At 43.0% G+C, this 13,160-nt stretch overlaps 1 pseudogene; it reads left to right on the plus strand.

Moving 5' to 3' along the window:
* The first annotated feature begins 2,681 nt into the window (after positions 1-2,681).
* Positions 2,682-2,828, plus strand: LOC112587196 (annotated as a pseudogene).
* Positions 2,829-13,160: the final 10,332 nt, after the last annotated feature.

Raw genomic sequence — 13,160 nt, forward strand, 5'->3', positions numbered from 1 at the left:
TTTGGTCATCTAATACAAACAGCTGACTCATTGGGAAAGTCCCTGATGCTGAGAAAGACTGGGGGCAGAAAGAGAAGAGGGCATCAGAGGATGAGATGGCTGGATGGCATCACCGATGCAATGGATATGAACTTGAGCAAACTACAGGAGATGGTAAGAGATAGGGAGGTCTGGCATGCTACAGTCCATGGAGTAGCGAAGACTTGGACACGACTGGGTGGCTGAACAACAAACAACTACAACTAGTAAAGACATAATAAAACCAGGGCCATGCAAGTGACCATGAAAGCGAACGTCCCCTCAAATTTCACATTCTAAGCACCTCACTCATCTCATCCCAGCCCTAAACAAAACATTCCTGTTAATTGCTACTTTAGACTTCTGCTCTAGAAATAGCCACAATTTAATAGTTCTAGTAAATGATGGATCTTTTTTGAGCCCCCTCCTAATTAGATAAAGCCGTATTTTCAAGAAGTAGGGTCCAGCCATAGTTTTCAGCATTGCCACTATGCAGCCTCTAGCTCAGTTCACCTGTAGCCAGGCCCCTAATGAATATGCTCAGGGCTGAGACAAAAGTAATACAGCAACTTGTCTTAGCCCAAACAGCTCACAGATCCTCCTCTCCCTCTGCCGCAGCCTGAGGATATGAATCCAGTGAGCTGCAGATTTGTTACCCAGTTATAAATGCCAAGAAGGTGGGGCTCCAGCAAAAGAATGACGCGGTGGACACACCACAGACACGTAATGTGTGAAAAGCACTTCTATTTTAACAGCACTTTGCAGTGGCACTAATATTGATGAAAATGTTAGCATGTATTAGATACTGTTATGCTCAGTGAAAGAGGAGGTTTGCAGGCTCCAGGCCACTTCTAGTCCAGCCACGTTTTGAGGTGTAAGAAAACATTCCCAGCTAATAGGCATTAGCCCCTGTGTGAAACGGGCTGGTTGGATCACATAAGACCAACACTTGACCTTGGCAAGTATCTTGTGGTGGTCACTGTAGGTTAACTGACACAACAGTCCTTACCCAATCATTCACATCTGGTCAACTTCCTCTCCAGAGGTTAATAAGTTTTTCCCCAGACTCTTCTCTGGTTGGCAATGATCATGTAAAACACAGTTCATGAGTGGAACTCTGCTGAGTGAAAAAGGGAGTTCTGGGAAGAAAATGTGCTTTCCTGACAAAAGCGGCAGAAGTGTTAAGTCAGAACTTCCTGTCCTGAATTGAATCACATCCCAATTCAGGGCAATGTGATGTCTAGAGCAATCACACAGCCATTTTAAAACCAAGAGGCACAGGAAAAGAGGACTGGAGTGACAGCAGTCTCAATGTCACTGAGCCTCCGAACCAGTACCAATAGCTGCTCATGTGCAGACTGTTCCGTTCAGTCACTCAGTCATGTCCGACTCTTTGCGACCTCATGGACTGCAGCACGTGAGGCCTCCCTGTCTATCACCAACTCCTGGAGTTTACTCAAACACATGTCCATTGAGTCAGTGATGCCATCCAACCATTTCATCTTCTGTCGTCCCCTTCTCCTGCCTTCAGTCTTTCCCAGCTTCAGGGTCTTTTCCAATAAGTCAGTTCTTTGCATCACGTGGCCGAAGTATTGGAGTTTCAGCGTCAGCATCAGACCTTCCAATGAATATTCAGGACTGATTTCCTTTAGGACTGACTGATTTGATTTCCTTGCAGTCAAAGGGACTCTCAAGATTCTACTCCAACACCACAATTCAAAAGTGTCAATTCATTGCAGACTGAATAAATAACTATTTGTATAAGGTTCTGTAAATTAACTATGTTGTTCAGTACCAGTGAGTGCATTCTGATACTTATCTTAACCTCTCTGTGCCTCTGTGGTATCATCTGTATGACGAGAATAACAGAAATGGTAACTTTAATGAAATCTGTTCAAAGTCTTAAAATAGAACTTGGATTTACACATATGCACTATTGATACCATGTATAAAATAGATAACTAATAAGAACATGGGCTTCCCAGGTGGCACTAGTGGTAAAGAACCTGCCTGCCAATGCAGGAGACATAAGAGATATGGCATTCAATCTCTGGATGGGAAAGATCCCCTGAAGGAGAGCACGGTAACCCATTCCAGTATTCTGTTCATGGAGAATCCTATGAACAGAGGAGCCTGACGGGCTATAATCCATGGGGTCACGAAGAGTGGGATACAGCTGAATGACTTAGCATGCACGCAATGAGGACATACTGTATAGCACAGGGAACACTCCTTAATGCCCTGCAGTGAACTGAATGGGAAGGAAGTCCCAAAGGGAGGGGATATATGTATATGAATGGCTTACTCATTTTGCTGTACAGTAGAAACTAACACAACATTGTAAAGAAACTATACTCCAATAAAAACTATTTTAAAGAAGAAAGAACTCAGTACATAGTAAAGCCTTAACATTAGCATTTTTGCACACTACTGATTAACAAGCGACTAGGCTTTTTTTTTTTTAATACTAAGGTCATCACAAATAATGCCTGAATCAATGTAAGCAAAAGGCTAAAAGGAAATAAAGCAGATATGTGTGGGCGGGAGAACAGATTTGGATTTAGAAGATCCAGGTTCTAAATGTCCAATAAGAGGGGAAGATAAACAAACAAAGGCACAGCCACTCTACGAACTACATATGCAGCCATTTAAAATGTATGAAAATCGCTTCTCGGCCTTTTGGCTAAGATCAAGTGTAGTATCTGTTCTTATCAGTTTAAAATGCATGGGAAAGATCTATAAGGAAATGAGGAAATGTTTATGACAAGATGTTAAATAACAGGAAAACAGAACCGACACACAGACATATTACATTGAAGTAACAATCCCAACTGTATTTTTTTTAAGTGAAAATGAAAAGGCATAAGCCAAAATAGACATAGACACACACTTACTCAGTCATATCCGACTCTTGCAACCCTGTGGACTCCTCTGGCTCCCCACAGGCTCCTCTGTCCACGGGATTTTCTAGGCAAGAATAATGGAGTGGGTTGCCATTTCCTCCTCCAGGGGATCTTCCTAACCCAGGGGTTGAACCAGCATCTCCTGTGTCTCCTGCATTGCAGGTGGATTCTTTATCAGCTAAGCCATCAGGTTAGCCCCCAAAATAGACATCTATAAGCTTATGGATAGTTTTCTGCTTTATGATTTTCTGAATTTCCCAAATTTCCAATTTAAAGAATATTTTGTTGCATAGTAAAATTTTTTTATAATTTAAATTTTTTCTCTTTCATACTTTTCTCCATTTTCAGAGTTCCTTTGCAGTAAACTTATACAATAAAATATGTTAGTTTTTTTAAACAAGAAAACACACTTGTTGCCCAGAGGCAGATGGAATCCGACTACTGTTTGTAGTATGGCAAGACCCAAGGCAAAAAATACATTATGGTTTCTTAAAAGCTACCAACAACATAATTTTAATATATTTTAAAGTATAACTGTGTTGTGGAGGGTGGAATTAATCATTTACAAGGGCTCACTCCTGCTTACCAAAGACATAGGCAGGTGAATTAGGGCGAACCTCAATGTATACTAGTCTGTTTTCAGTTACACTAGAGAAACTGAGGCAGGGGTGCTCTTTCTTTATCTTCCAAGAAGCTTATATGCTTCCTATGAATTTTTTTAGAATAAAAGTTATCTTTTTATTTGAGATTTTGGATTTGTGGCCCAGCTTCACTAGTTACTAGCTACATGACACAGGAGACAGACAAGGTGTGAAGCCTTTGAAAACTGCATTCCCCGTCTCTAAAATTATGGATATATCTACTTCACTGGGGAAAGCTATGGTCAGCAAATAAAATAATGTGTATTAAAGTACTTTATAAACTGTAAAGCCCAGTACAAACTTTCATGAAAAGAACACAGGCTCAGATTAGGCAGCCTTGATTAACAGTAAGTGACACTTAATAGTGTGTGATATTTCAGCAAGGTATATAACCTTCCTGAGCTTCAGTTTTCTCATCTAGACATTCTTCTTCATCGGTGACACCTGGAGCATTGAAAACACATAATATAGGAAAGTTGTAATTTTACTGTAAACCATTTCCTAGGAATAAGTGAAACAGCTCTTCTACTTGGAAGGGCTGCCTCAGGAGATAGAAGTAGGACTGCCTTCAAAAACAGTTCCTCAAAGCACCTTAATGGCAAAGAAGAACAAAGAACAGGGCAAGGGGTTTGGTCCCTCCCACACCCCAGAGCACTTTACATCCAAGCTCTGAAATATTATTAGGAAAGAGGGCAAGATAATCTAGATGTGAAGAAATATGAAAAAGGAACTGTGGAGGTTAATGTTATATGTCAATTTGACTGGCTCACAAGGTGCCCAGATACTTGGTCAAACATTGTTCTGGGTGTATCTGTGAGGGTGATTTTAGATGAGATTAACATTGGAATTGGTGAAGGGGGTGATGGGATGAATTGGGAGATTGGGATTGACATATATACACTTGATAGCGTGGTGCTTAGCTGCTTCAATTGTCGACCAACTCTGCGACTCCATGGACTGCAGCCCATCAGGCTCCTCTGTCCGTGTGATTCTCCTGGCAAGAATACTGGAGTGTGTTGCCATGCCCTCCTCCAGGGGATCTTCCTCACCAGGGATTGAACCAGAGTCTCCTGCATTGCAGGTGGATTCTTCACTGCGGAGCCACAGGGGAAGCCCCACACTATTGATACAGTGTATAAAATAGACAACTAATGACAATCTACTGATTAGCACAGGGAACTCTACTCAGTGCTCTGTGGTACCTAAATGGGAAGGAAATAAGAAGAGTAGATACGTGTATATGTATAACTGACACACTTTGTTGTATGGTAGAAACTAACACCAGGGCTTCCCAGGCGGTGCTAGTGGTAGCCAATGCAGGAGACATAAGAGATGTGGGTTCAATCCCTGCGTGGGAAAGATCCCTTGGAGGAGAGCATGGCAACCCACTCCAGCATTCTTGCCTGGAGAATCCCTTGGACAGAGGAGCCTGGTGCGCTACAGTCCATAGGGTTGCCAAGAGTCAGACACAACTAAAGTGGCTTAGCATGCACCCGTGTAAAACTGGCATCACACTGTAAGGTAACTATGTGCTCAGTTCCTCAGTCATGTCCAACTCTGTGACTCCATGGACTTTAGCCCCCCTGGCTCCTCTGTTCATGGGGTCTCCCAGGCAAAAATACTGGAATGGCTTGCCATTAAAATTTTTTAAAAAATGGAATTTGTGGACTGAGTAAAGCAGATTGCCTTCCCTGGTGTGGGTGGGTCTTATCCAATCAGTTGATGGCCTACATAGACAAAAGCTGAACTCCTGGGATTAAGATGGAATACCTCCTATCTGATTGCTGAGCTGGGACTATTTTGCCCCTACTTTTGAACTCAAACTGAAACATCAGCTCTTTCTGAGCCTTAAGCCTGTTGGCCTTTAGACTGGAATACCACCTGGTCCCTCTGATTCTCAGGTCTTGAAACTCAGACTGAAACTTCACCATTAGCTCTCCTGGGTCTCCAGCTTGCTGACTAACCCCACCAAGTGGGACTCCATAATCATGTGAACTAATTCCCTATAATAAATCTCAATGTATATATAATCCTATTGGTTCTTGTTTCTCTGCAGCACCCTAATATAGGAATCTTCACCTTAACTAACAGAGGTTTGACAGCTTGGAGGACTCAAGAAACTACTGTGTCCCTAAATCACCAAGTCTCAGTAGCCTCGTCATATGGATAGATAGCAACTACTCAGTGTGTGTCCAGCTGCCCAATGTGTCCCATCAATGCAAGCTGATAAATCACGGCCTTTCCCTTTTATCTGAGGATGGCAAATCAATACTTCCATTAGTATTATTACTCCCAAAGCACCTCTCCAAGAGCATCTGACATGTCCTCTCCCAAGCAGAGCCAGAAGGATGATGAATCCGCCTCTGAGATCCCATTGATCACAGCAGGAAGGGAGAGGATGAGAAGGAGAGAAAAAAAATGCAAGGAAGGGTACAGGGGAAATAAAGAGTCTGAAAAGGTCAAAAAACACTGCTTAAAGTGTTAAGGGTGGACCCTGAATTTACACTTTGAACAAGTTCTCAGGTGATACTGATGTTACTTGTCCAGGAAACTCACTTGAAAACTACTGGTTTACACAATGGATGGATTCTTAGAAAGTAACATATATACATTGAGAATTCTTCTTCTTATTATTTGGACAAGAAGGTATAAGTAAAGAGAGAAAAATCACCTGCTACCTCACCAGCCACAACCCACTGGATTTCATAGAGACACACACACCCACACATGTACCCTTCCCTCTTGAAAAAAAAAAAAAAATCACACTATACATTTTTCTACACTCACCTCCTTCACTGAACACATCAGGAACCTCCCTCCATATAACTTCTATTAAATGCATAGAACGAGCATTTGTCTAGATTGATCACAATTGTGTGTGAAATCATCTTCAGTAACTTTATTGTTTTAATTAAACATGTTCAGTGTAAGAATCAAACACTAGAGGAAAATACAAAGAAAGGAAAACCCATCTTAATTCCCACCACTCCAGAGATAATCCTTGTTGATAAATTGATGTATATTTTCAATGCACATATTCCTTTATGCATTTATAATTTTACATAAATTGAACCATATAATCCATGCTATTTTGTAACCTGCTTTTTCCACTTACAGAAAATAAGTTTTGATACAGCAAATACAATCTCAAAAATCCTTGGGAAATATATTACATACTGGAATCACCTCTGAATTTAAAAAAAGTCCTCTTATGAAAAGAAACATTCTTCATAAAGTAAATTTTTGCCTACTCCTCATAAATCTACTTCATCATTGTTTAAAGTGTGTATGTGTGTGTGTGTGTGTGAATTCCATATTTCATTTACCAGGTCTGCTTTAGGAAGAGTTCACCTGCATTAAGGATTAGCCTTTTGCAGTGAATCAGAATCCATAGTCTAAGTCCCTGTTCACAACACAGATGGTCAGAAACTCAGAGCATCTAAAGTTTCTGGAGTAAATTCTGGATTTTCTCTAGTATCTAGGACTAAAGACACTGATCTCTGATCTCATTTGAGTTTCACCAGTGTTCTGGTTCTAAAATGAGTCACTGGCTAAAGGTCTAGTAAGCAAAAGGCGGAAGTGGGCAGACTGGGGGTGGGGCCTTGATACCATCAATATAGCTCAGAGAGCACACCCATGTCCCAACACCCATGCATCGGGGGCCTTCACAAGAACCAAGCATTCCTTTGCATCACATAACATCACTACACTTTTTTATTTGACATCTTTTGGTTAATTTGTCCTCAGTTTCCAGATAACCCTTGATGTGAGACTCATTGAGATCATGCACAAAACGCACTGAGCCCAGTGCCCAGCATGTAGCAGGCACTCAGTAAGCATTAGTGTCACTGAACAGGGTCTCCCACTTTGGGCCTGCCTTCCCTCACTGGGCCAGACCACACCTGCATTCTGCAGACATTAAGGGATGGACAATTTAGGACACCAAGACCCTTAAAGATGAGTTTCCAAAGGATGGGAATGCCCAGTTCCCCATCAAATCTAAAGCCTAACAAAGCCCAGATGTTACTTACACAGAACGCGGCTCTCTGCCTAAAGAGGGAAATCACCATCATCGCAGCAAACATGACCTTCAGAGCAGACCTAGCTGACCTAGGACATAGGAGGACAACACACAGCTTCACCTATAGCATAAACCTGGCCATACTGGCAAAGGGATCAGATTAGATCAGATCAGTCGCTCAGTCGTGTCCAACTCTTTGCAACCCCATGAATCGCAGCACACCAGGCCTCCCTGTCCATCACCAACTCCCGGAGTTCACTGAGACTCACGTCCATCGAGTCAGTGATGCCATCCAGCCCCCATCCTCTGTCGTCCTCTTCTCCTCCTGCCCCCAATCCCTCCCAGCATCAGAGTCTTTTCCAATGAGTCAGCTCTTCGCATGAGGTGGCCAAAGTACTGGAGTTTCAGCTTTAGCATCATTCCTTCCAAAGGGAGGGAGCCTTCAAAACCCTCATATTCCTTTGCCCCGGAAGAAACTGGGCACCATAGTAAGGTCTAATCACATCCTCCTTTTTCCTAGTTTGTAATACAAAAACACAATGTAGCCCTAATGTATTTATAGAAGGCAAGGAAATAAAGATTCAAATAAAGGGAGAGGGGGACCACAAGAGGGATGTATCCATGTGTCTCATTCTAAAAAGGGATCAATTAGCTCAGCAGTCCATGCTAAATACTACTTGTCACATTCTGTTAATTCCATCTGATGCCATGCAGAGGGGAAAAAAATCATTGCATGGAAGTGCAAGGCATCTCAAGCTTCATTAAAGCAATTTTTCCCAGGAGTCTCCTATAACAGCATGGAAAGCACTTAGTACAGTACCTGGAACGTCATAAGTAATCAATAAATATAAACTAGTAAAAGCAGCAGCAGCAAGAATGACTTGCCTAGAGCATCCACTTAGCTAGTTGGAACACTGCTCAGCTAGAATCCAAGTCTTCTCACAATTAAATGAGAGCTCTTCCCGTGAACCCTCCCTCACTATTCCTTCAGAGCCTGAGGCTTGGCCCTTGTGTCTCCAGTCTTCCAAGTTCTCCAGCCAACCTTGGATTTGTTCTCTCCAACATCTCTCGAATCTAGGATGATAGAGATATCCCAGCTAAAGAACTAAACTTCACAGGTCTGACACTGACACAACCTATGGAATTCAGTTCTCAAAGCTGAGGATACACATGGGCTTTCCAGTCTGGCACAAAGACCCCTCGTCACGATCCGGGTCCATCCCAACCCTGTAAGACACAAGAGAGAAAAGTCAGGTGAACACAGAGCTGCCGCTTCCCTAGACCACGCCTAGTTCTGGCACTTGTGAGTCCTAACCACCTGGGGGATGTGCTTCACAGACAGTATTAGTCATTCAGTTGTGCCTGATTCCGTGACCCCATGGAGCATAGCCCGCCAGGCTCCTCTGTCCATGGAATTCTCGAGGCAAGAATACTGGAGTGGGTTGCCATTCGCTTCTCCGGGGGATCTTCCCAACTCAGGGACTGAACCCGGGCCTCCTGTATTGCAGACAGATTCTTTACCATCTGAGTACCATGGAAGCCCACCTCTCAGACATGCATATCATTAAACACAGTAGCTGGGCTTTCCTGCCTTCTGGTCCTCCCACACGCTCTTCCCCTGCCTGGAAAACTCTTCCCTTTCTCCACCAATTCATCCTCAGGTTCTCACCTTCAATGTCACTGCCTCAGAGAGACCATCTCTGGCAGAAACTGCTAATTGTTTACCCTACATCTCTTCTCCCCTCCTTCTGAATAATAGGATCTCCAAGGTTATAACAGAGCCCCTAAGGGCACATGACATCTGGCATATGACTTCCTTTCCCAGCCTCATGTGATTAAGCCTTGGATATGAGCAGAAATGAAGAGCTTTCCAGGGCCCCCTCCCTCTTTTAGTGTTGGACTATAGACAGGGTGGAGAATCACCATGGACCATGCAGATGAGGACAGCGTCCCTCTCTGGGGAAAGGCAGAGCAACACACCAGGAGATCCCTGAAATTGTGGGCTTCCATATAAGGCCCAGACTGCTTACACCTCTGCTACTGTATGAGTGAGAATTCAACATCTACCTTGCTTGCTAAGTCGCTTCAGTCGAGTCTGAGTCTTTGCAACCCCATGGACTGTAGCCCACCAGGCCCCTCTGCCCATGGGATTTTCCAGGCACGAATTCGGGAGTGGGTTGCCATTTCCTCCCCCATGGGATCTTCCCAACCCAGGGATCGAACTTGTGTCTCTTTCATCGCCTGCACTGGCAGGCAAGTTCTTTGCCACTAGCACCACCTGGGAAGCCCCTTCTACCTGGCTTAAGCCACTACTGTTTGAGGATCTCTGTTGGAACACTTGAGTGTTATAGTTTTCCAAATACCTCTTCCTTAACCCCTAGTAACTCCTGCTAGTCTCTGTCGTAAGATTTGGCTCTTTCCCTTCATAGTATTTACCAAAACTGACTAACTACAAAACTTTTTGTATGGCTATTTAAGCAATATTTATCTCCCCAACAAGATTATGTTCACCACAGTGGCAGAACTCATGCTAGGGTTTTTTAAAGTATATGTAATAGTTTTATTGGGATACAATTCACATATCATACTATCTTCCTATTTAAAGTGTACAACTTGGTTTTTAGTATATTCATTGAGTTATGTAACTATCAGCATAATCAATTTTAAAATATGCTCTTCAAACAATCCAAATGGATTGTTTCTACTCTTCGCCTATTATGAATAATACTTCTGTGAACATCTGTGTAAAAGCATATGTGTAGACCTTTATTTCCATTTCTCTTGGGTATACCCCTAGGAATAGAATTGCCGGGTCATATGGTAACTCTATTCCAGACTGTTTTCCAGGGTCGTTGCACCATTTAACAACACTGCCAACAGTGCGTGAGGGCTTAAATTTCTCCACATCCTCCACCAAGACTTGTCATTATCTTTCTTTTGATTATAGCCATGCTACTGGGTGTGAAGTGATATCTCATTGTGGTTTTGATTTGCATTTGCCTGATGACTAATGATGTGGAGCCTCTTTTCATGTGTTTACTGGCCATCTGCCTGCCTTCTTGGGAGAAAAGTCTTTTCAGATCCTTTACCAAGTTCTTAATTTGGCTGTTTTTCTTTTTATTACTGAGTTGTAAGAGTGCTTTATATGTTCTGGATACAAGTCCTATGTGTATAATTTGTAAATACTTTCTCCACTCTATGGGCTCTTTCAACTTTTTTGACACATGTGCGTCTGTTTTCCATAACATTATTTCCAGTTTCAAGCATAATGTGTAGTTCATCTAGGCACTGCAGTGATTTGGGAGAAAGGAAAGAAAGGGAGGAACTTTTAGGGACCATGTGGTTTAATTTCCCTGTTTTACAGATGGGGAAACTGAAAGCCTTGAGACATTAAGATGCTGCACAATGAGATAACAAAAACAAGGAGCTAGAAGTTAGACCTGGGCTCTATTCCCAGCTTGTGAGAACTAAGCAGGTCACATAATCTCTCTGCACATCAGAGAACTCCTCCTTCCAAGCAGGTACTGGAGGGAACAAAGTGAACGAATGCATAAGAAAGCACTGCTTGAACATGAGTTATAACTCTTGAGGCCCAAGATCAAATCGCTAAATCACTCAAGTCAGAAAAAGGTGGAAGATGGCCCAATTTCTGGTCCAGGGTGCATGCTGGGGCATTATAATGCATTTTTCAGATTGTTGCTGAGTCCCATCATCAACTGGGGTATCTTCTCGTTCAACATAGGGAAGTCTCCATCCAGAATCACTCAAATTCTGAGTCTTCCTACTCACTGAGCATCTCAGACAAGATGTGATGTTTCCACTAAGTATAGTCCCCAAGCAAGGATTGTGTCTCATTCACTGAGGAATCCTCAGTACCGAATACTGCGCCAGGCACACGGCAGATGCACAGAAGCACTGTTTAGTGAATGAGCAGCTGAATGAACAAATGAGCACATGTAGCATGAACCTCTGTCCCACAACCTTAATGAAGCAGATGGGGATGAATTTTTATGGGGTAGAAGGATTCTGAGGTAGTATCTGGGCATAGCTAGGAGCTGTAAAGCACAATAATTGGTAGCATGCTCTGGTGTTTGGTGACCAGGTTCTAATCCCAGCTCTGCCACTGGCCAGCTTGGAGACTCTGGGCACATTACTGACCACTCTGGGACTGTTTCCTCATCTGACTAGGAGGATAATAGACCCACCTCACTGAGCTGTTGTGGGAGTAAGCAAGATGATGTAAAACACAGTGCTTGACTTGCAGTAAATACTTAAGTAATATGAGCTTTACATCAGAATCAGGAATGAATGATGTGACAGATGAACCAAGTCTGCCACGAGTGCAAAGAGGGAAAGAGGCAGCCACATATTTTGATCTCTACTTAAATGTACATCTGTTTATATCTATCACTGTGCTACACCCATGCCTTCCACTCCTGTTCCATGCCAGGCTTCATGCTCTGCTCATCCATGGCCCTAAGCCAAGGCTTCAGGCATTTTTCATTCTGGTTGGATCCACACAATTTGGTGATTACTATATAAACACCATGTATTGCTCACACTGCAGCATCAATTCTGCTTACTGTAAACAATCCACTTGGCACTCACTTCCCCCGGGTGGTGTGGAAAGCCTTCTCTACCATCCTCAACTCAACCTGTCACACTTAGAATTCAATGTCATGTACAATGCAAATACCCAGATTTGAGAAGCTCCACTGATTCACTGCTTCAGTAAATCTCACTTCCTCCCTTTTTTATGAAGGAAAACCAAGAACATGGAAGGGGAAAGGGGGATACCCTTACTGCAAAAAGCTCCAACTTAAATGACTCTGAGATATAAGAGCAACACAGGAATCTAACAGGAGGTGTGGAGGCCCACAACGGGAAAACCACCAAGCACCAACCAACTGCTTGCCAGACCCACACAAGGCACTTCACATGCAAATGGGTAGGAAGCAGATACTGTTGCCTTCTCCACTTTACAAAAAAAAAAAGAAGAAGAAGAACTTGAGGAGGGAGAGGAAGAGAAAGGGAAAGAGGATACAGGCTAAGCTGCTAAAACCCTCACCCTAGTACACACACACACACACACACACACACGCACACACACACACACACAACAACAACAATTGTAACCACTCTGCCCCACTGGCTGCCTCTTGGAAAAGGTTCCTTCCCTAAAGCAATGTAAAGATTAGGTAAGGTGGTGATGTATATAGATAAAAAATAAGTAATTGTAGAAGTGAAGAAGTGAAGTGAAGTCGCTCAGTCATGTCCGACTCTTTGCGACCCCATGGACTGTAGCCTATCAGGCTCCTCCATCCATGGGATTTTCCAGGCAAGAGTGCTGGAGTGGATTGCCATTTCCTTCTCCAGGGGATCTTCCCGACCCAGGAATTGAACCCGGGTCTCCTGCACTGCAGGCAGATGCTTTACTGTCTGAGCCACCAGGGAAGTCCTAACTGTAGAAGACAACATATAATATATGCTAAGATAGGCTCATGGATATATTGCACAACATGGGTAATAAAACTAATATTTTGTAATAACTGCAAATGGAAAGCAGCCTTTAAAAAT

This window comes from Bubalus bubalis, chromosome 9 (assembly GCF_019923935.1).
Source record: "Bubalus bubalis isolate 160015118507 breed Murrah chromosome 9, NDDB_SH_1, whole genome shotgun sequence".
In the NCBI taxonomy this organism is placed as follows: Eukaryota; Metazoa; Chordata; class Mammalia; order Artiodactyla; family Bovidae; genus Bubalus; species Bubalus bubalis.